We start from the raw sequence: 25,438 nt of genomic DNA, 5'->3' as shown, positions 1-25,438 counted from the left end.
AATTCTATAATTCAAATTTACAAAAATTACAAAATTTATGCACTATAGCGTTATAGAGATATTTTTAGAGCTTGCTTTTATTTTTTAACTTATTTACTCCTTTGTTATTATCAAATTTATTGAATAAGCTCGTAATGTTTTGTAAATATTATTTTATTTTATTTAAAGCATTTCTTTGCTTTTTTCTTACTTCTTTTGATAAAAAATAATTATTTCTTTCAACATTTTTATTAGTTCTTTTTAAGTATTCAGTATTTTTTAAAGTTTATTTCATCTCCTTAAATTTTATAACATTTTTTTAACTTAACTTTTTTAATTTAGTTTAATATTTGATTATTTTGTTTCGTTTCATTTTATTTAATGCAATTTAATATAATTTTATTTAATTTAAATTTTTTAAGTGTACCCCATGGTATTTGATTTTGTTTTATTTTATTTAATATAGTTTTATTAATTTACTTTTTCAATCAAATTTTATTTTATTTTGTTTTATTTTGTTTCAGTTTATTGTTTTTTAGTTCTATTTTATTTTGTGTTCTATTTCATTTTATTTAATACCATTTAGTATAATTTAATTGTTTTTTCTAAGTGTTCTTTATTTAATATTATTTAATTTTATTTCGTTTTATTTGACTTTGTTTTAGGTCATTTTATTTCGCTGTACTTTATTTAATTTTTTTTTTTTATTTTACTTTATTTGTTATGTCGTTTATTTATTGCTTTTTTTTGTTTATTAAGGTTTTGCTAATTCAAATCTGACTAAAATTTATGTTATATTATTATTAATACTAATATGATATTTTATTATTTTTTTGCGCTTTATTATTTTTTTTTTCATTCCTTGTTGCATTCCTGCTTTGTTTTATTATTTTGCCTTATTTTACTTATTTTGCCAATTTCTTTTAATTTTTATGTTTATAAGTTTTTCAATTTTAATTTTTTTCTTTATTACGTAATTTAGTTATTTATTCCATTTTATTTTTAATTTTATGTTATATTGTTAAGTTATTTAAAATTTCTTTTTATCTTTTATTCAATATATATATATATTTTTTTTCATTTACTTAGTTAATTTTTTTTTCTTTTGAATACTCAAATCTTTTTTCTTGTATTGTTTTGCAAATGCATCATCAAATTTGCTTTACACAGCAAAAACTTCAGAATAAGGAAAATTTTAATGATTATTTTCGAAAAGTTTCATTGTCGAAAAATTATTTACATTTCTGAAAAAATTTTTTTTGCGCATAAGAAAATCCTTCAGAAATAGCTCAACAAAGACAAGCGAAAGTAATCCTGCATAATTAGTACATGTGTTTTACCAGAGCGTCGGAAAATTAATTGCATACCAGACAAGCAACATAACTCTATGCTCTCTTTCTACACACATACATATATACATATGTACATAACACACTTAAATTCTACATTTTAATATTCAAAGTAAGGCAGTACTACGACTATTATACCTATACTTCTTATATCAGTCAGTATTCGAAAGGCAGAGAGCACACTCCACTAAACATGGCTATTCGACTTACATACATACATACTTGTTTATACAATTTCTCTGAGGACCCCGTTTTTGCGTTATATTTAAAATAATATAACAAATTTTAAGATTTATGTACTAGTTTGACACCGCGGTTGCGGCGACACGAAGAATGCACTCAACGGATGTTGACATCGTAATCAATCACGAGAAGAACAAAAGAAAACCTGTATAATATTTTATTTTTAAAATAGGTCAATATCAATTATACACTATATCAAATACACATTGATACTTATATAAGTTTGTACATATGTTTAAAAAGGTGTCTTAATAATTAATTGACTTTGAGATAAAACACACGTAAAATGTAGGCGTGTACAGTGAGACATCGATATGCTTAACTAAATTTGATTTGAATATTAAGCATCATATATAAATTTATAAATTAAAGCTAGCAATCTTTTAGTAGTTTTTTCTTAGCAAAACATACATTTTTCAGTTCCATTTAACAACCATTTACTGTAATTTTTTTTTAACAAATTTTAATAATTTTTGTGTTCATATACATATTTCTATTTACTAAAAAAAAATATTTCATTATTATGCGTCAAGTTAATTTGAGTTGATTTAATTTTGATATCTTTAAACAGCTGAGTGTTGTTGGCAAAACACCTTACAACAACACCAGCAAATAAAGCTAATATGTATGTATATATTTTTGTTAAAATTAATTGATACCACATTGAAAAGTTATGTTTGACAATTTATTTTTATTTAAACAAACACACAATAATATTAATTGTTCATGCTGGAAGTAGCTCACGAATTATTTACAAATTTATGAAAATGTGTAGTATCGTGATTTGAAAAATTATGGCAGCTAACACAAATACATTCACACAAACACATACACAGCTACACCTAAGAAAAACAGGTGACATACAAGCATTGCGACAAGCAAACTTACTTAGTAAAATTATTGAAACACCAGAGATATATATCTACACAAATACATAGTCTTAAGAGACGAGACAGCACTAATAAATCAGAATTTTCCTTTATTTCCTATTTGTTTTTGCCTCTTTAAGAGCGGTAACCTAGTGACGTCTGAACGAATGTGTTTTTTTTTTGTTTCTTGTGGCTTATGTGTGTGTGTGCATGTGTAGAAACATGTTTGCCAAAAGCCAAAGGTATTTCGTGGTTTAAATTTGTGGCATCCATATTGCGGGAAGGCTTTTAAGTGGACATATGTTTTACGCAAAAATCAACAACATCAATAAGCGCTTATTGTATATATATATATATATATATATATATATATATATATATTGTTAATATCACGAGGCTAGTTAATAATCACGCAACAACAAAAACATGAAGCAGCCACTCTTATGTACATGTACCCATTAAAGCTAGCCAGCCACAATTACATATGTACAAGGCAACCAAGAGATACCTCACACACACAGATGTAGTCATCAGCCGTAGTTGTTACTCACACATACACACCCATAATGTAGCTCAATTACCAAGCAGGAGATATAGAAGTTCTAGAAGGCGAAACGTCTAGACCTTAGTAGATATATGCGGACGAGGCAACAGAGAGTATAACAGCAGCGCAAGCTGAGGAATGATTATTCAGTTTTTTTTTAAACACGCTATTGGTTGTGAAGTATAATTATGAAGTACTACTCCCAAAGTAATCTAAATAAAGACCTATTTGCAATACTGAATATGGGAGTGATTTATTCAACAGTTTAGCGATTCGAACGTTAGCAGAAGGTGTACATATATCAGTAATCCCCAGATTCCGTACTTATGTAAACATGTTTGGTATGTATATTTCTGTCTAACTTAAGTTCAACGCCTTTGACATTATTACATTTTTTCTCTTGTAGACCATTTTAAATATTTTTAGTTAAGTTTATTTAGTTAGCGAGATAGCCTCGTCTTGCTCTATAGAATTTTTCTTAATTAATATTAGCGATAATTTACAAAGATGGCACATTCCGGCAGTTACTAGGCCATGTTTCTGAATTTCACTTCTTTCTCAGCTAGCTTTTCGGGTGCTGAGTTTTGAACACGAATTCACCTGCATTCATTGTGGTGGTAAGATAGATGCCTCTATCCCCTCAGCCATTCGAAGGCCTTCCTGCACGCTTTGTAATTTGTTTCTAAGTATTGCCTTTTTGTTGCTATTTCTTTTTGGTACATATTTACTCTATATTTTTAATCGAAACTGTGTGGAATATTTTTAGGCTCGTTCGGCAGAACTTGATCTGTGTTTTTAGTTAATAGTTAGCAAAAAAATTTATTTTTTGCAGATTGTCTCCCAGTTTTGGATTAAGCCTTATAGCTGTTTTCTCAAGTAAAGTTTTAGATTTATCGGTTTGATAAAACACATTTTTTGTGAAAAAAAAGCTTGTGTTTATAGGGCGGATGAATTTTTCAGTTCACACGAGAAAACTTAAAGTATTTGTTGTACATAGTTTAACAATTTGTAATACCACAAATTTTTTCAATTTTAAAATTTTACCTAAATTTCTGAAATTAAGAGTCAATTTCACGCACCGAGTTGATTGAATGAATTTATGAAAAATATACCTGGGCTCGTATCGTGTTATACGATCTGTGATCGAATTCGTTTTTTTAAATCATGACAGCACTGAAATGGGGATTGGATAATATGGGAAATAGTGGCTACAAGTAATAATTACATTCATAATGTTTTTTTTCGTTTTAACGAAAAGCTTAACAGATTTATATTTATCGTAAGAGTAAAATTGGTTTTCGATATAACGCTATACGGTCCCTGAACGGTCCCTGAACTGACCAATTAATATTGCTTTTTTCAGCTTTTTCGGTTTTATTTTTAATACTAATAGAACAAAAGAGGCTAAAATCTTAAAATGGTTTTAAAACAAAACCAAAGTGTTTTTTTTTTGAATTTTTGTTTAATTTTATTTGTGAAATCAAATGCAAGTAAAAGGCACTTTTCAAAAAAATTTTTTGTTGCACATATGAAGTGTTAGGATATGTTTTTATATCCAAGTGATAATGCAGTGTGTACAGCACGTGACTCGGTTATCAGACTTCCAGCTCTGTGGAGTCACTTTCATAAAACCTCGAACTTTTTTAATTTTAAATCAATTTTTGTTATGACCTATGAATGTAATTCAAAAAGTTTAAATTTAAACCAAAATTTTTAACCATGTATTTGATATGTTTCTTGTAAAGCGTTTAAATTTCCATAATATGTAATTTCATTTGAAACGTATGCATTTCGAATTACATCAGCCCATCACATCGTCCCGTCACATCATCACATCACATCAATCACAATGTGAAACCAAAGAGTCCTAATGTTTTTAGTACGATAAAAAATACAAAAAAAACATACATCCTTCGTGATTAAACAGTTCTAAAAGAAAGTGAGAAGAAAACGTAAAGGAAAAGTTGATGAGAAGATGGGGGCGCTGAAGTTGCCATCTGTCTTAAATGTTATTCTACTTTCCATTTATTTAATTCATAATCAAATAAATGTGTATATTTTATAAGCTTATATACTAAATTGATTGTGCATATCAGTAAAATCAAAAATGCAAATCTATTAAAATTGCGTGTCTTTCACAAAAAAGAAACTAGGCAGCAAAGATTTAGCTACATAAGACGGCGAAAGCTATAATATAATAATGAATAAAACAAATTCAAAAACTGGCCAACTAAAATAGCAAACCAGCAGGCGGCATACAAATTTGGCAAAATTTCAAGAAAGTTTCCACTTGGCAGACGCTGGACGCTGCGGCTGAGACGCTATACAAGAAACGACAAAAAAAAAAACAACTAAAGCAAAAGAAACCTTTTACTATCAACGAAAAGTTCAAACTTGTTAGCATACGTTTATCAAATAGCTCAACTGTTTGTTTGTGTTATGTTGAAAATTAAGCTAAATGAAAGTTTACCTTACGAAAATTAAGGCGGAGGAGTAGAAACTTAAAGTGTGCTGAAATAAGCAATGGCAACAGCAGCGAAGGAGTTAGTTTGATGCGCCTTGAAGCGACTGAGTAAATTAATTAGTAACAATAAAGATTAGTTTGTTTGAGATTAAAATAAATTATATACCTATCAAATGTAAGCTGAAGCGATATAAATTAGTTTACATTTATAGAAATTTTTCTTCGAATATTAGCAACTATGTAAGTATGTATGCGTGAATATACAGAGAATATGGTAGCCATCTTATGAGACTCAAGTCTGCCACACAGCGATATTCCATCTTAAAGATGTAAAGGAACGAAAACAAAATTATTTTCTTCATACAATAGCATCGGTTATTAGACATACTGACACTCAACGTCAACTTGTCGACAAACATTACAAATGATTAATTATTGTAGTTGCTTATGAAACCAACAAGAGCGGCTGAGCTAAGCCTGCTATAGGGTTTTTGACTTGGAAAAAAAAGAAAAAATGTGAAGATGCTTGGATATATTAAGAAATTGTATAGTAAGAAATTGTATTACATAAAAAAGATAAAATCTTATCTCAATGCTTACACTCATATCTAAGTCCATTCCTTTATGAAAAACAAAAAATTCGCTTATACATAAATTTTTTTTCAGCTGTCGAAGAAGTTTAAGATGATTTGAATTTTTTTCAATTTTATTTTTTCATATACATACGTACACTCAATGTCATGAAACAAAAACCTAGGACACTTAGTTTTTTAAAAAGTTATGAAAAAAAGGTTAGTTGTAGTTTCGTTAATAAATGTATTAAAAAGGCAACAAAATATGAAAAAGTTAAACAAACAAAAAACAAAACAAAAGAAATAAAAAAATATCACATATTTTAAATTGAAAAATTGCTATGAAAAATATGCCTCGTTGTTGAATTTGATTTATCGCAACGCCAAAAAGGAATTTCTTGATCATAGGCCAAATGACTGAATTGAAAAGGAGACCACTTTTAACACTATGCTATCAGCAACTAAAAGTAAATGAATGAGGACATCTGCAAAGGCTATAAATTGCGAAATATTTTTTATCTTATCTGAACAACCTGCGTATTTTTTTGATAAAAACGATCGCTTAACTTAAAGCTCACACTAAATAATTTGTAGTCCCTTTGTATCTTCTCCGACACCGGTCCAAATCAGTTTAAATACAGATTTTTTTTTGGAAAATCCCCACTAATCAAGAGAAAACTCCGCACTTTGTCCTACGCTCCTCTCAATTATGTGTGATGTTGCAAGTTTGTAGCGCAATAACGAGTTTATTATAACCTGATAGCAAGGATCCCGCGTTTATCACTTATTTAATGCATTGTCATCGGGTGTGAAATCTCTCCAAATCTGATAGCAAGATTAAAATCTGTACGATTTTCCTCAATATCTATTTCCGTTAAACATGTAGTGAAACCTTTTTTCATATGTGTTATTGCGATTGATTATGACGCTGCATAATTTGCTGCTAGGGCTCAGCAAATTTAGTGTAACCAACACAAGAAAAATTTTAACAAGGGAAGGTTTTAAAGGTACCCCAAGGCAAACTTCCAAGAAAAAATATTAGGATTACTTCAACCCTTCTATAATAACATAACTTTTTTCCTTGGAATTATGCCGCTTAGAACTATGTCGTGGCACTTTAAACCTCATCTTCTGTACATTTTTTCTGTTGGCTGCACTAAATTTGCTGCTATGGCTCAATACATGACCCAACAAAACTGATTTTAAAATTTATAATATAGCGGTTTAGGTAAAAATTACTTCGCAGAAACATGGTTCCCATTTAAAACCAGAAAAGTGAAGACTTGTATTTAAAAAAAATAATAGTTTGATCCTTCCGTAGGTTTCGAGCCGAACTGCTCTGGGTCGGAGTCGTGAAAGTTTTTACACTAAAATTAAAATTCAGAAAAGGGTTAAAATGTTTGGTTTTGTTATAAAATATAGTGTATAGTTTCTCTTATTAGATTTTTTTGTTTGTTTTGTTTTAGTATAATTTTGATATTTTAAACTTATTGCTCGAATAAATTTAAAGTTAAAACCGAAAAAAATTTAAACGCATTCCATAGCGACGGGTGGGACCGTTTGACTAGATCAAACTTTTAAGTTATATTTCTTTAAATAGTAATTATAGAAATTTTGAAATTTTATCACCTAAAGGCGGACACTCATAAAACTAAGGTGTATTTTGTAGCGGAGAAATTATCCTTTTCTAATAGTGACAGGTAGGACTACGAAATCACCCGCTTTTGTCAGTTAATGAACTCACTTTAGAATTTCACATACTATAAAAACGTTTTGAAAATTAGTTGTACTTTATGTTTTAATGGGAAACTAAAGTAAAATTTTATGACGGGTAAAACAAGTTATCATTGGAAGATGATTGGAACTGACTGTTTCACGGTAAATATTTATTTTATAGTTGAAAAGCCAAAAAAACTTAATGAAATGGGATTCCTAGAGAATAATTATATCTGCTTCACGTTTTTCATGTATTAAAAGACAATCATTTAATTCCAGTTTTGTATCGGCGAATTTTGGCAAATATTCCGAATCGAATAGTTTTATAATCGAAAATTTGCTGCTCATTAAAATACTTTATTATTCCGTATAGGTTATATAATTTCTCTCATACGCTTACCGCTCAAAAATTGATTGAGTTGATAGTTCAGTTAATGTCACGAGGTTAAATCATTCGGTCCAGCCAAAGACAAACTTGTCATTACTTCTTTCTGTTTAGTATATGAACATACATAAAAATCTATGTTATTCATTTACATTTTCGATTTAAGCGCAGAGTCAGATTTATTTTATTTAAAAAATTTGTTTGTATCTAAAGTAGTGGCTTTCGATGCCAATAAGCAACTGTGGAAAATTTATACTCATATACCCACAAGTATTTTAGCATATGCATATACCATACAGTGTTTTACTTATGAACAATGCAACCATATGTAGGTACCGCTGTACTTCCCCACCATCATCCATCACTCTTACTCAACCTTCCGGAAAAGATCAGAGTCTACGCCGCCTGCGTCAAGCAAATTATTTTTGTTTACTCCACACATTACAGTTGATTTTGTTGCGTATTTGTTGTTGTCTTTGCATTTTTCGTTAAAAGTAAATTGTTTTCCAATATTTCTTTTGTTGCAATTATTTTAATTTTATTTGGCTTTTGCATATATGCAGATATATTTTTCGACGAAGTTGTTAAATAAAATGCGTACTCCTCTTATGTACTCATAAGTATGTATGTATATACGCCTGTCTATTTATTTGAACTCATCCCAACCTTTGGATGAAATTGTCTTCAAAACAATTGTTCAATGCAAATTGCATGGAGTTCATGTCCCGCTCCAGCGCTCGCCTCCAGCTGTAAGCACCTTTCTTGCGTGCAGCAGATTGTTTTTTTTTTTACTAATTTTATTTTTTATAAAATTTTTGTTTACTTTTTAGCTTTCGTATACAACATATGCAATTGTTGAAAGTAAAATAAATGCATTCGAATATATTTAAAGATCGTATTTTTTGGAAATTTTCATTTTTGTTTTTTGTTTTTTTGTTAATTGTGCTCAAAGGCAAAATATCACAGTACACGCTCACCAGTTGTTTTAACTCAATTTTTTGTTTTTTTTTTTTAATTTATTTATTTAATTTATTTTTCGGCAAGAATCCTTTGTGCTGGTGCCGAAAAAAGGTACCCAAAGGGTATTTTAAATTGCAATAGCAACACCAACCAATTTGCATGTGTTGTGCACATGTGTGTTTACCTATAAAATATACCAGCAAAGTGAATTTTTGAATTTTTTTTTAACGAAATTTTGGCAAAATATATGCGCTTGCGTTGTTCGGTTGTCAGTGCGTCGTCCATTGCTTTTGGGTTGTGCATGTTGGTATGTATATTCATTATTTTTTTAGGCGCATTTAATATACAAATTTTTACTTATTTTGTTTGTTTGGTATGAGAATTTGTATATTGATTTTTTTTTTTTTTTTTTGATTTTGCTCATAATTTTCATTGCGCGCATTGCTTTTGTGCAAACGTAGCGCAAAAAGGGAATTAACATGTAAACAATTTCGGTAGCCCCAACAAACATAAACCTCCATGCACATGCACTCACACACACATGTACTCACACACTCATAAAAAGGACTTCAGAGGTGGAGCCTTCTTTATGCCGGTTGTTTTGGCGCACACAACTGTATACTTGAAACCTGTTACTTTTTGTTTTATTATTTATTTTTTTTTTTGTGCTCGCTTGGTTTGGCTTGGTATTTTGGCTCAATTGCAATAAAGTTCATGCGATTGCACTGTAATTGTTACTGAAAATACCAAAATAAATACCGTCGAACAACTATTACAACGTATCAAATAAAGTTTTTAAAACTCATTTTTTTTCTTCGTTATTGGAGTTTTTAACGAATTATTGCTCAGTGGCGCGAGTGTATGTGTGGAAAATGTTTATTGCATCCATATTTTTTTTTAAATACCCAGTTAAGAATGACTTTCAGCAAATGCAAGTAATCTAAAGGCTAAATTGAATTTTTAATTGCTTTAATTGTAAACGCATATGTCAAGATTACGAATTTTTGAAGATCAGCATACAATGCAAAGAGCGCTTTTTATTACACTCACTGCAAGTAATCGTTACTTTAACTATAATCGTATACGTTATCCTAAATATAAACGTAACCGTAACTTTAGCTGTAATTGTTACCGTCGCAGTTATCTTGGACGGCATTCGTTACTGTATATGTAAACGTAACCGTAACTGTAAGCATAACATTTACTGTAATCGAAATCGTGATTGTAATCGTTAGCCTCACTGTAACTTTCATCGTAACTGGTAATTGTAATAATCGTATTCATAACCGTAACAGTAGTAAGCCCATCACGATAACCGTTAACAAAACCATAACAATAACTAGAACTCTAGTCGTGATTGACTTTTAACCATAGCTCTAAACTCAATAGCGGCCGTAGCTTCCACCATACGCGTAAAGGTAGATTTAAAGGGGCTTACCTTCTTATTAATAGGCTCCGTATTTGTCAAGCGTTCGTCATCATCTTAAGCTTAGGTTTTATCTTCTTTTCATTACTCTAAACACCATAATCAGCATCATCATTTTCATTATCAAAACTATTCTTCTTTGTTCCTCGCTCTTCCTCTCATCCATACTTATTTTATCCTTCCCTTTCCTTTTATTTTTCTTTCCATTCCCTTTCTCCCTTCCATATTCTTTTACCCTATCTTTCCCTTTTAATTATCTTATGCATTTACCTTTCCCTTATTCTACATTCAACTACAATGCTTATATCAGGAACACTTCTCCCAAAGTTATGCTCTACCTCCTTCCGATAGCTAAAAATAAACGCAAAGCAAACCCTACTGCTTTTAGATTGGCCTGGAGAAACATTTGATTTGTGCATGTTCAGTCTCGAAAACTTGCGTCAACTCATTATGCTATATTTTTTCTTTCTCTAGATAAAAATTCTCGGCTAAGAGAGGCAGGAATGGAACAACATCAGTGTATAAGACCCTCAGTCCTCGAGCGTGTCTTCACGCATGGCTCCATGTATTCCTCACTCTCCTTCAGTATATGACTGCCGATCCATTGTAGCCTCTTTTAAGCTGAATTAAAAGACCGTTCCTTGGTTCCTATCTAAGAATCCCACATTCGGTAATTTGATCTTAAATCAAGCATCGATCAAAGCCCTCCAGAGCTGGAACACTTCGTCAAACGTAGCAATATACTACCTTTCCTTGCATGACAGCGGTGAAATGGGTCCCTGTATATGGGTACTGTGCTTCCGGCGAACTAGCGAGGAAGGTCCCTAAACAGGTGAGTTAAATCAGCTGGGGGACATTACTCTTCTTCTAGCTACGTACAAGTGCGGCATCCTATCTCTTTTCACTGAGAAAGCTAATGGCAAATGGATACTGTAAGGTACATAAGAAATGTCCACACAAACTTGGAACCGCATAAATTGAATCGATCTTGGTTTCTTATTAATTTTCATCACCACTCCAACCTAACCTAACCTTTTTTCTTCTTTATTATTTATATAGCTTTACTTATAATTTTACTGATTGGGTTTATGTTCACTGTCTGAGTTTTTTTCAATGTATTATGGAATTGTAACCCGTACTGTGTTGCATGATGGGTGTATATTATAGCGGCTTGATCCTATCGGTTTGGAACAATGATTGATAAGAGGTTACGTCACCTACGCCTACCAAACTCCTTTTAATCCTAACTGTAAAACTTATTGATTGTCCTATACGTTCTACGTCGCAAAGCTAAATCCCTCTCAAAGGAAAAAAGCATATCCTTTTTTTTTAATTCTCCCCTGCTGCTATTTAACGTTGAACATTAGGTGCTTTTAATGCACATGAATTATCTCCATATAAACAATATCCGATTTACATTTACCAACCAGAACAACTTCAGAAAAATATGACGCTTACCTTACTCACTTGAACATTTTTAGGTGAGCACACATGAGGAACATATGCCCAGACAAATGCGTAGGTACCGTCAATTATTTTACCTACCATTTAGCCAAATCAAATAGAGAAATGCTATGTATGAGGGCTACTTACCTATACATACAAATGGAACTCAGGTGTTTGGTGTACAATTGGAAGGCGGATACCAACAACAACAACTACCTAAATGCGTACAATGGGCCAAATCGCTGTCAAATCGGTATTAGTAGCATTTATGAACGAATGCCTCTTTGTTGCCTCATTTAGTCAGTACATAGGTGAAGGTAGTAACTATACGCTAAATTTAGATACAATAGCGCTGCTTGAGTTATAGTATCTACTTTTATTTGTTCTTGCTGTTACGAGTTTGCTATGTATGACGGCACTCAAGTGGTATCTTCTCTGCTGTACTCTTAAAAATATAATGCACCTTTACAATGTAAAGAAAAGGTGACTTAGGTAAGCAATTGCTGTAAATAAACCGCTTGAGATTTTTGATGGTGAGCCGGGATAGAGGTATTGGCGGAGCGTAGTGCAACTTCTTCATATGTGGGGATATCGTCCATATGTAGAATGTGTTGCATACCCACCAACAAGTTCGCTCGTTATACATATATAAGGTTGATATGTATCCATCAAAAGGCATGTACCTGGGGAGGCCAGATTCTTAGATATTGACATCAGCACTATAAAATTTGCGTTACAAGTTTGAAAACTTTTGTATAGCTTTAATGACAAAAAATAGGTAAATCTTAACGACAAACCTTTTGCTTATTTTAAGGCTTAATTTCTATAAAGCATTGTTTAACCGCTCGTTTATGTTATAAATATAGTACCAATACTTTGATTTAAAGCTATCGGGTACGCGATCCTTGAAGAACGACAGTATCGGTACTTTACTTTCGATATCATGTCCCTAACCTAAATAGCCGAAGTAGAAGAGTAGCAAATTTTATTTAATAGCCTATTGAACCGAATACCACCAATAGGGCTGATTACATTTAGACGGCGGTGTAGCCGCCACATCTGTCATATTAGTTTTACGCATGTTCTTACGAGTGTCGTTATTTTCGGCGCGACAGAGCAGCACGACAATCAATCACGAAAGCCGTTGTAGCCAGTTTAAACCTAATTCTATTTTTGTGCAGCGACAGTGAGTGGCGTCCTTTTTATTTTGTCAATATAAACTAAAATAGAAGTAAATAACAGATAGTAAAAGCTAAAATCATTCTTTTGGGCGTTTTTTGAAAGATAATTAAAACTTTGTTCTAAATTTTCGCTACTGTTTGCTGTAATTTATATTGGTGGCTGCCGCTTTCAAAGTAATCAAGGAGCCAATGCTTGGCTACGGTTGTCGTCAAGCTTTGGTTTATTGTGGTTGTGGTCTGTAGAAGCCGTGTTGAATGTGATCATCCCTATTACGTGCTAATTTTTTTTGCATGCAATCAATGCACTCTCTCTAATATTTAGCATCTGTTTCTGAGAATAATTGATCTCAATTCCATATGTTCCCCTCATGTTGATCAGTGTTGCCGTTTTGGGTTACTTGTTACCAAATTTGGTTACCGGAAATTTCGTTTGGTTACGTGGTTACCGCTTGCTTATTTTGGTTACCGTTTAAACTGTCCACTTTGATATCTATAATTTATTTTTTCGAGCTTTATTGTGCAACATGTACATAACATGTAGAGTGATTTTGATATATTAAGGGAAATTTGATTTAAAATTCAATGGTGTAGCCTCTGTGTAAAGCGGCGACACTGCCATGTATTATTATTATTTGTAATTGCATTTACTTTTGATCTCAGTACACATTTAGGTATTTGTTACATCTAATGTAAACAAATATTTTTCATACTCATACACACAGCATGTGCAATAACATGTTTTTATGTTTTTGTTTTATCAAATTTTATGTAAAAATGTGTACTTTGTTTACGTTATATGTACGCTAAAATAAAATAAATATCAATGCAGCCAGCAAAAACGCAAGCTTTTTCGGTTTGGTTACCATTTTCCATCGGCGGCCACCGTGGTGTGATGGTAGCGTGCTCCGCCTACCACACCGTATGCGCTGGGTCCACACTAGAGGTTTACGCCGATCACTTTATCGGCGGCGGCGGCGTAGGCGGCGCGTCGGCGTACGCTGGTTTTCTTGCTTTAGAAGCTTGATTTTTATATTTAAAAAAATAATACTTAGGAAAGGTTTTGTTTATATGTATTTAAGGAAATCAACGTGTTGGCCATTTCGGGAGATCCGGTGTTTTTGCATCAAAATCTCGCAGACCGTTCAAAAGTTTTCAGGAGTAGCTCCTTGCGAAAGAAAGGATTGTCCCTCGTTCGCATGCTCCAGAGAGGCTTCGAACCTAACCCCGGTCTTTGGAATTGGTACTGCTGCGTTTGCTGAAAAGAAATAGAGATACATAAAATAGTCACACTTTTGCCTGTATATCTCGTGCAAAGCGTAGTTTCAACTAGGGTTAACTCCTAATAATCGTCGCGAACACAATTTCTTTAAATCATTTGTGGCTCCTTGGCGGTCACGCATAAAGGCGACTTAGGGTTGCTATGAATGGTCTATTAATACTCATGACTATCGTGGCACAGGGCGCCTCCAGTTTTTTCGGCTGTTTTTAAGAGCTAAAATTTCCGATGTGCGAACAGTAGGAATCCCTACCACCAGTCGCTACCACGCCTCCTCACACCATATGCCAGTACAGAAGCTATAAGACTGCGACTTCGAACTCATACCTTCGTCGACGTCACTTTCCTAGAAGCTCTAGGTGTTGATCCGAAGACTTTTCAACGGATGCATATGTCGCGCTATGCTGCCGAGCTACACTTTGAAACGTTAGGAAGTGACTATTCGGCCAAAGATGCCGCCCTCGAAATCATAAGCAGTCTAAGTGGATGTCATTGCGTCATGGGTGAAAATCCGTATAATCCTCGGCGCATCTACATAATTAAAATTTTACAAAGACCCTGGATAAAATTTTTAAAATGTAGACCAAATCAAATTTAGAATGAAAGTCGACGGATTTTAAGTTGAAAGTTGTTAACTACTGTTTTCCGGCCTTACGATATAGGAGCTCATTATGGATGACCGCGTAGCTTCATTTTTCAGACAAGTTCGACTGTCCGCTACGTTAGGGTAGTATCACACACGGTCATTAGTTCCACTGGCTTGGGAAAGCTTTTGCTTCACCACTTTGAGTGTTCTTGCGAAGGACAAAGCCTCACCTGGTAGATATATGTGCCTACGTATTCACAATTGTAAAAGGAGCCGTAACGTGTAGGTGATATTTAAACTTGGTTGCTAGGCTATAATCAATGTGATTCACTCCAAGGGATTAGTTTTGGATAGGGCCGCCAACTTTAGAAAATGTCCAACCGGGAGACTTGGGTGTTGAAGGATGAAGGGTGAAAATCAAAATTAACATTTCATACGCTATTGTATAGTTTCGCAAATAAACAGCAGATGTTTAAATGCAAGACTTAGTGATTTTTCAAACCCTTCTCATAAGTACATATATCCTCAACTTAAGTATGAGGTAAGAATAATTTCAAAGGAGTGTTTATGCCCCTAGAACCTACTAAAGGATTTTGCATCACTGATTTCGCTTATTCTTGAGGACAATTTAAAAACATTTTCGCCTTGGGTGATTTTATTTGAATTATGCAAAGTGAACATATAAATTTATTATATAACTTTTCTTTTAGTATGATTTTTAATAATCGGGGATTGCCCATATTGCTTTTTTTTTTTTTTTTTAAATGTATGAAAACATTTATTTGAAGCAATTTTTTAATTTTATAATTTATTTAATAATTTGGGAAAAATTTAAACAACGTGACATCAGGACGGACAAGGCGACAGCTGTTTCGATTATACCTTGTAAATCTCTTCAAAGCCTTTTCTCCCGGGAGTGGGAGTCGAACTCGCACCCCTACGATAGTTGAAATGGTTGTAAACGCATTCAGCTACGTCATGCCAATTGGGAAAGACTTCACAACAGGCATGACGTAGCTGAATGCGTTTACAACCATTTCAACTATCGTAGGGGTGCGAGTTCGACTCCCACTCCCGGGAGAAAAGGCTTTGAAGAGATTTACAAGGTATAATCGAAACAGCTGTCGCCTTGTCCGTCCTGATGTCACGTTGTTTAAATTTTTCCCAAATTATTAAATAAATTATAAAATTAAAAAATTTTCTTTTAGTATTTTGTTTTAATAACTTGCTGAATTGGGTGATGGAAAGTCCATGTTGAGTTGACATCGAAAGCACCTGTTATTTTAAATAACTTTTGAATAGTTATAAAGAGTTAAATTTCGCTATTAGTTTCGTTTAACTGGCAGTGATGCGCATCCGTTGATACCACTTTCGACCATATCCGACCAATTTTCGACATGAACAATAAATGGCCTAAACAGTCTTAAACGAGTAGAAAATATAGTAACGCGCCGGACGCCGCGCCGCCACGCCGATATTTTTGACATTCGGCGGCGGCGGCGTTTATCGGCGGTGTATATCTCTAGTCCACACCCCGGGCAAAGCAACATCAAAATTTTAGAAATAAGGTTTTCAATTAGAAGAAAATTTTTCTAAGCGGGGTCGCCCCTCGGAAGTGTTTGGCAAGCGCTACGGGTGTTTTTCTGCTATGAAAAGCTCTCAGGGAAAACTCATCTGCCTTGCAGATGCCGTTCGGAGTCGGCATTAAGCATGTAGGTCCCGTCCGGCCAATTTGTAGGAAAATCAAGAGGAGCACGACGCAAATTGGAAGAGAAGCTCGGCCTTAGATCTCTTCGGAGGTTATCGCGCGTTATATATATTTTTTATTTACCATTTTCCACTTTTGGTTACTTTTTTGGAAAATTCTGGTTACTAAAATTTGAAATTAGCAGCAACCCTGTTGACAATCCGTCTAAGAAAGTCAAATATCGCAATTGGAGAAGTAGGGAAAATTTTTTTGGAGAATACTGTCAGTAGTTATTTAGAAAGATTTGAGTAGTTCTTATAAATACAATGAAGCACTTTTTCCAGTCTCACCCCATCAAAAAGTTATAAACAGCTAAACCTATCACATATTAATTTTCGTCCCGGTGAAGGGGTGTTGCACAGTGGTTAAAGTTAAGATATTTCTATGGCGACTCAAAAAATTAAAATTTTTTGTTCTATGTAATACTCAAAATGGACAAAACAAAACTTTTTTATACGAAAATCATATACAAATGTTTCGGTTTGGTGTGGACCTCTCTCTACATATATACCTGACGATATCACATATAAATTGTGGTCCGAAATGGAAACAGTTAAAAGGTGTAGTTTGGAGTCCAAGTTCAGATTACCCTATCAAGACACAATATATGTACTAGCACACCCACGACTAATCCGTAAACAAAGCAAAGGCTTGTAATATAATCTGAAAGTAAATCCTGTCTGTCTAATTTTCCGTACACCTTTTTTTCTTAGAATCGCTTACAACTTTATTGGTTGGGTATTTACAACATCACAGTGTTTTACTCTAATATTTTATTCCAGTTTTACTTATTTGCCTACGCGAGTAGTGTTTAAAATGTGCGCAAATACATCTTGTAGACAATTTCAACTCTATAGAGTCTCCTTGACCATCTTTTTATTTATTTTTATTTAAAAATATTTTTTTCCTATTTCATATTGTTACAATGTTGTATTCATCTATCCTGCTCCTTATCTGGCCATTCACTACGTCCATGGTATGCTTGAATTACATATGCAACATATTTACTCATTTATACTTTAGGTAGCAAACATTACAACCGCCATCACCAGCTCCACTTTCAAAAGGTGCATCACGCAGTCAATCTGACGCTAGTCCACAGCCGCTTAGTTGTGTTAACATCTGCATACATATAACATATAATTCCTACTAAGTACTAAATATAGAAATCTGCATCCATGACGTTCTGCATGAAAAATGCACATTCTTTGTGTGCCCTTTGTAGCGCAGCTGAGGCTGAGGCTGAGACTGTAGCTGTTGCTAGCTGCTAGTTGCCGCCAATTTTTTTGTGGTGCTAAAATTTTTATTCTTATTAATATGCGATGTTTTCTAGTTTTTTTTTTTGTATTTTTATGTTTAATGTCTATTTTTTTTTTTTTTGCTACAACTTTGTATGAAAATTTTGGCCTGGATTTGTTGTGAATTTTAATAGTCTCCAGGAGTTCTATATAAGACAAAAACAGCAGCAGAGCTTTAAAGATTCGTTTTGAACACTGAATTCCTGGCTATTTATGTCGCCAAGTGAAGTGAATAAGAAGATAATTAAGAAAAATGAGAAACAAACTTAATAAGATAAAAAAAAATTTCATTGAAAAAGGTGCACAACCTTGAAAAAGTATAACAGATTCATGACGCAATAAAACGAAACTTGTGATCTCAGTAGTACAACAACAAAAATTTGGCGGCCCTCATAATCCGGTCATGAATTTTAGAGCAATAGTTAGGAAAAATGTTTGGTACTATTTTGCTACATTTTTACTACCATAAGAAAAGAGTCAAACTCGATATATCTCCACAATGGAAACGAGAACATGAAAGAAAATAACCGAGAAAACAGAGGAAATAGGAGGAAATAATAGAGGAAGTTGGAGGGAAGTCGGAAAAGTAAAGAGAGTGAGATTGAAAGTAAAAATAAGAGTAATGGTTTCAGACAAAGTGATCACAAGAATTTAACAGGAAGGTTAAGAATAAGGATAAGATTAAGAGTAATAGTAGGAGTTGGACGCGGACTTGAATAAGAGCAAGAGCGAGAAGATTTACGGAAGAATTAATGAGCCGATTAAGGTAAGCCAGAAAATACAGAAGGGTGAGAAAATAAGTGAGGAAGAGGGTTAGACAGAGGAGAGGCGGGTAAATAGATAGAGAAAGTCAGAAAAACGTCTGCCGAGTTTGACCATACGACTGGCAGTTTTTCATGTTTGTCTAAACCTTTCCAGGGTTAGCCAGAGCTGTTTAAAATAAAGTTCTCATAAGCCAAACATTTTTTTTTGCCATCAGGTAAATCTATAAGCTCTAGTTTGTTAAAGCAACATTGCTGTAATAACTCTGCCGCTATATATTTTCACACCAGCTTTCAGTTCAATGAGCCTACCTCAATGCTTGGCGTACATAGATAAAGGTTGGGTGTCGGGACCATATGCCGTGAATTCCGAGTTTTTTTTACTAAAGGCCTCGCAGATACTCATCCGCAACATCATGAGATTGTTCCAGAACAGATTTTTTGCTTCGTTGAATTTTTGTTTGTTTGTTTCTCATTTTTTTATGTATCTTTTATTGCACTTGTAAATCATAGTATTAATATTTTTTTTTGTCAGTTCATTTTTCACATACATTTTAGTAAATATTAATGAGTCTTTAGATGTTTTTACAAAATTTACATTTTTTTCTTTGTTTTGAATATGCAAACTTTTTGTTATATCTTTCCGCCAACTATTTTCAATATCATCTGTGTAAGTAAATATATTTCATCAAAACAAACATTTTTTTGGGTGCTTAGCAATTAATTTAAGTCGTCCCTCACCTGCTCAATACGATATAGTCGTAAATAATATTGCCTTACAATTTTAATATTTTTTTTTAAACACCAACAAAAAGAAGCAGCTAACGATTTGATGTATATTGGAACGATTTTCCGTCATCCCTTGTCAAATTTGGTTTTGAGACAAACCGGTTCTCCGAACGAAAATCGCCACTGATGATGGCACAACGCCGAAACGGGATTGTCTCAAAACCAAATTTGACAAGGGATGACGGAAAATCGTTCCAATATACATCATTTATCCACCCTGTCGGAAAATCAACAAAACAAAATAAGTCAGCAACGATATCATATTATTTTGCTTTACTCCATCGCCGTCACGAACAAAAAAACTCGCACAAAATTTTTGCACTCACCTTTGTTAGAATCATAAAAGCTATTAAAATAAATTTATTTAAATTTCCTGTCAGCCGTCACCTCTTAACAGTAGAATTTTTATAGTATATTAAGTATGTTATAATAAAAGAAATAATACTACATTAATTTAAATTGAAAAATGCAAATAAAAAAATACTTAAAAAAGGCGCGTTTGATAAAATTCTTATATGAAAAAAATCAAAGCAAAATTTTACGCAAAGCAATTTATGCATTCTTAAAAGACGCGCTAAATTGCACAGCCAACAGCAACAAAGTATACTAACAGCTACGACACATAAGCGGTTTTTCATATAGATGAGTTTAACACAAGCTTATGCATTATGAGTAGATTGCACGTATTTTTATGTAGAACGGTAGAATGAGCGACACTGGCACCATCTGATATTGAAAAGTAGCCAACTCCCCAATTTTGTTCCCAGCAAATCATAAGGAGAAGAGTTTGACATTTGCTTTGGCTAAGGGTGTTGGCACACTTTGGAAGTGAAATTATTTTTCCCACTGGTTGGTAAAATTTCTAACATTTTCCGCAATTGAAAAATGCAATATAACAATCGAATACGACACAAAATATGTTATCAAGTATTTTTGTTGTATAGGGAGAATGCTTACAACAGTGCTTCGCGAAATTTTGTATGTGAATGGGCAAGGCGTAATAAACTACAATAAGTTCCTTCATATTTACAAACGCAACATCTTGGTTGATTGTGGCGATATTATTGGAATGCATAAGCTTGTGTTAAACGCATCTATATGAAAAATGTCATTGTGCCGCCGCCTTAAGGGATAATGTGTTCTTCTTGTTGCCTACGTATTGAACGTGAAATACGACTATGCTTATTTATGAGGGCATAAAAGTTTTGCACCTAAACATATGTACATATGTACATGTATTGCCCATATATATGGTCCTATGTATTAAGGTGGGTCACATCTCGCATCTAAACAAAAGAAGCTAGCATTTCCTACAAAAATTAGTTTTATTTAAAACAAATCTTAAAATACTAAAATTTTTTAAAGTTATCTTTTCGTCAAAACACGGAAAGCGCCCTTCACCTCCTCACGCCTCATACACGGTTCTTTACAAGACTACAATATTTAAATTAAGGTTCCTGGTAACGCCCCTGAGGTTTTCAAATTATTTTATTTTTTATAAGTACTTAACATATTTGCAATATTCAATTCGTACCGCAAAAAATGGTAAAACTCCTCCTCCCCTTCTGCTGTCTCTCTTATCCAATTATTGTATTGTCATCGATGCTTGAAGAGTCCCCAAAGCATAAAGTTAATCTGATCATTTCAAATAGGTGGAAATCGAGTGATGCCAAGTTTGCTTTGTAGAAGAGGGGCTCCCAATAAATTATATAAATTATTATCTTATTTTTAAAACTAAAAGATCCGACGCATAATTCTTTAAGAAGCCTAAAAGAAGACATTAAATATACTGTGAAATTTTGTTAAGTCCAAACAACTTGACCATGAGAAACTTAAGGGCCTGACAAAGTTGACATAGTCATAAAGTTATTGTTATAACCATATTTTTACCTAAACATATTGTAACGAACTTACTGCAAATCTTATTTCAAATCTTCTGCTAAAGTTCGAATCAATAAACTGTTTAATAAATAACACCACTATTCAGTAATGCAAAATGGTCTTTATTAAAGTACTTCACAATAAATAACTCTACTATTGCTCTACAGATAGCGTGCTTAATCAAAACTGACTCTCGCGCCTCTACTGTTGGTACTTTTATACTCTGTGATTTCCTCGTTTCATCTTCTAGGCGTTTCCAGAATTTACTTAGTTACTGCCATAAAATTATAACTACAGATGCACGTGTATAGCTTCTCATATGCGCGTGTATTTGTGAGTGACACTTCACAATTACAATTTCATACTTTTGGGAGCATCTCAGATAAGATATCTGCATGTGTTTGTGCATCTCTTCTCCGCTGCGTGTACGGACATATGTGTAGACATTTGACGATTGATTCGTTTATGTAGATACGTATTGATTGATTTATGGATGTGAATACAAGTCACTCTTAGCATGGGCTTAGAGATGACAGTACCCCTTAGTGTTGCTAATATTCATAACAATATCTATTGAAATCGGTTATTGGTGCCTTAATGCCATACATACAATGCCATACAAAAGAATAAAATGTAATAAACAAGTTCCACATATCGTAAGCCACTTAGCCAAAATGTATGCAAAAAGCACCCAAAAACTTATAAATTCACCAACAGAAATATTAATAGATTATGGATAGGGCGGAAAACGCTATGGTATGGCCCCATTGACCAATTATATTGATTTCCATAACGTTGGTTTCTATGGAATTTTTTTTTCGCCCTTTATTAGTATCTTTATCTTCAGTAGTTCTAACTCCGTTACCCATAAGTGCCCAGTCAAGTTTTTGAAAACATTTCCAGACATAGTAAAATTTCAAGTGTTTTGTATTAAATCTTATTTATTATACTCAGCTGAGCAGAGCTCACAGAGTATATTAACTTTGTTCGCTTAACGGTAATCCGTAACGGCATAAACTAATCGAGATAAATATAGACTTCTATATATCAAAATGATCTGGGTGAAAAAAGGAATTCATTTAGCCATGTCCGTCCGTCCGTCCGTCTGTCCGTCCGTCTGTAAACACGATAACTTGAGTAAATTTTGAGTTATCTTGATGAAATTTGGTATGTAGGTTCCTGGGCGCTCATCTCAGATCGCTATTTAAAATGAACGAAATCGGACTACAACCACGCCCACTTTTTTGATATCGAAAATTTTGAAAAACCGAAAAAGTGCGATAATTCCTTACCAAAGACGGATAAAGCGATGAAACTTGGTACGTGCGCTGACCTTATGACGCAAAATAGAAAATTAGAAACATTTTGGACAATGGGTGTGGCACCACCCACTTTTAAAAGAAGGTAATTTAAAAGTTTTGCAAGCTGTAATTTGGCAGTCGTTGAAGACATCATGATGCAATTTGGCAGGAACGTTACTCTTATTACTATATATCTGCTAAATAAAAAATAGCGAAATCGGATGACGAAAGTGCCCTCTTTTAAAAAAAAATTGTTTTCTAAGTCAAATTTTAACAAAAAATGTAATATCTTTACAGAATAAAAGTAAATTATGTCAACATTCGACTCCAGTAATGATATGGTGCAATAAAATACAAAGATAAAAGAAAACTCCGCCCTTTTTCATTTAATTCGTCTAGAATACTTTTAATGCCATAAGTCGAGCAAAAATTTACCAATCCTTGTGAAATTTGGTAGGGACATAGATTCTATGACGATAACTGTTTTCTGTGAAAATGGGCGAAATCGGTTGAAGCCACGCCTAGTTTTTATACACAGTCGACCGTCTGCCCTTCCGCTAGGCCGTTAACACGATAACCTGCGCAAAAAACGATATATCTTAACTAAACTTAGTTCACGTACTTATCTGAAGTCACTTTATCTTGGTATAAAATATGGCCGAAATCCGACTATGACCACGCCCACTTTTCCGATATCGAAAATTACGAAAAATGAAAAAAATTCCATAATTCTATACCAAATATGAAAAAAGAGATGAAACATGGTAATTTGATTGGTTTTTTGACGCAAAATATAACTTTAGAAAAAATTTTGTAAAAAGGGGTGACACCTACCATATTAAGTAGAAGAAAATGAAAAAGTTCCGCAGGGCGAAATCAAAAGCCCTTGGAATCCTGGCAGGAATACTGTTCGTGGTATGACATATATAAATAAATTAGCAGTACCCGACAGAAGATGTTCTGGGTCACCCTGGTCCACATTTTGGTCGATATCTCGAAAACGCCTTCACATATACAACTAAGGGCTACTCCCTTTTAAAACTCTCATTAATACTTTTAATTTGATACCCATATCGTACAAACACATTCTAGAGTCACCCCTGGTCCACCCTTATTGCGATATCTCAAAAAGGCGTCCACCTATAGAACTAAGGCCCAATACATTTTAAATAAACATTAACACCTTTCATTTGATACACATGTCATACAAACACATTCCAGGGTTACCCTAGGTTCATTTTGCTAAATGGTCATTTTCCCTTATTTTGTCTCCAAAGCTCTCAGCTGAGTATGTAAATTTCGGTTACACCCGAACTTAGCTTTCCTTACTTGTTTATTATATTATTTTTGTTATTATAGAAAACTAAAAAAGCAACAAATATTTAGCGGCTGATTTGAAAGCTGTTTCTCCCCCACCACAGGCTCCTACAGAAGATCTTAGTATTTTGGTTAGATTAGAAAATATTTTAGTAAATCACAAAGGATTATCATGTATAAAAATAAAATTGGGCTATTCATGAAGGCGTACCTATCAGGTTAACTGCTTATGTGCTTATATTTTTTACACTATTACAAAAACAGAAAAATTGATAATTATGGTGATCTGAATAGACCCTATGTTTTTTATAATTAAAAGAAAATGTATACCACACTAATGTACATAGGGTGCAATATTTATACATAAGTTCTGATGAATAGCATATCTTATATCAAAATATTTTGCGTAGGCATACAGTGTTTTTATTCGAAAAAATTGTAGTATAAAAAAGAACCAGAAACAATTATTTTTTTTTTGTAAATTTTTCCAAATTATTTTCTAAAAACTACAGAGCGAAAAAGTAGCACCTGCATTTAGTTACGAAACTGTTATATTTCGAAATAAAATTTGTTGGTTAGGAAAATTGTTGGCACCCCCAACAAAGGCCTAAAACTAAAGCAAAATGATGAGTGATTTTTAGCCATAGAAATGGTTAAAAAAAAATTTCATAAAAAGCTCATATATGACTCCTTTATGATGGACGTTTTAACCTGTATGTAAATAGTTTATTTTTTAATAAAATAATTATTAAGTTACTTGCAATGAAAGGTGTCTAATTACAGCTAGCTATCATATCGGGCTAACATTTAGGCCCATATTGTCATCGCAAGAAAAGATATAAGTTCTTTTTGGACACCCAAATAACCTCATAACGAGCATAAAAGCTCTTTATTAATATTCCGTTGTTGTAAACCTTAATTTAATTTTTTTTATGCTTCTACGGCTCACTTGCAGAACGACCAGTCATATTTTTACCCCAGAGTTAATTTGAAAACTTGTCAAAAATGAAAGGGAAACTAACTCTAAGTGTTACTACATTGTTGAATCCGATGCCCACCGATAAAAATAGAATTTCTCGAAAACATCACCTTCCTCACATTAATTTTGAAGAATTTTTCCGTTAAACTGATTTGTCGGACGATATTAAAACAATTTTATATCTTAGGCGTATTTTTTAGGACGTCCTTATATCAAAATGAATACCAGTTTTTGTCTGTTGAATGAGAACTAAATCTCAGCTGTTCTCATTTACTCACTTTAAAAGCATCGCACACTTGATGACCATCATTTGTTGGGAAGCACAGTGGACATAAGTACTGTTAAGAGCTCATAAGTATAAAAACGCAG

The 25,438-nt window shown here is 33.2% G+C and overlaps 1 protein-coding gene across 6 annotated transcripts in view; it reads left to right on the top strand.

Annotated features, from left to right (window-relative positions):
• LOC137235635 (zinc finger protein 1-like) overlaps positions 1–25,438 on the top strand; it is a 148,439-nt gene that overhangs the window by 37,959 nt on the left and 85,042 nt on the right. The window contains exon 1 of one of the 6 annotated variants that reach the window (XM_067758528.1): positions 17,695–17,719. The exons of the other annotated variants lie outside the window; for them this stretch is intronic. The gene's annotated coding sequence lies outside the window, so the exon portion shown is untranslated. Of the gene's footprint in view, positions 1–17,694; positions 17,720–25,438 lie in introns of those variants that run through there. 6 annotated transcript variants of the gene reach the window in all.

The sequence above is a fragment of the Eurosta solidaginis genome, unplaced genomic scaffold (genome assembly GCF_040869045.1).
Source record: "Eurosta solidaginis isolate ZX-2024a unplaced genomic scaffold, ASM4086904v1 ctg00000118.1, whole genome shotgun sequence".
Classification (NCBI taxonomy): Eukaryota; Metazoa; Arthropoda; class Insecta; order Diptera; family Tephritidae; genus Eurosta; species Eurosta solidaginis.
Note: the sequence above shows the minus strand (reverse complement) of the source record. Positions and strands in the feature narration are given on the sequence as shown.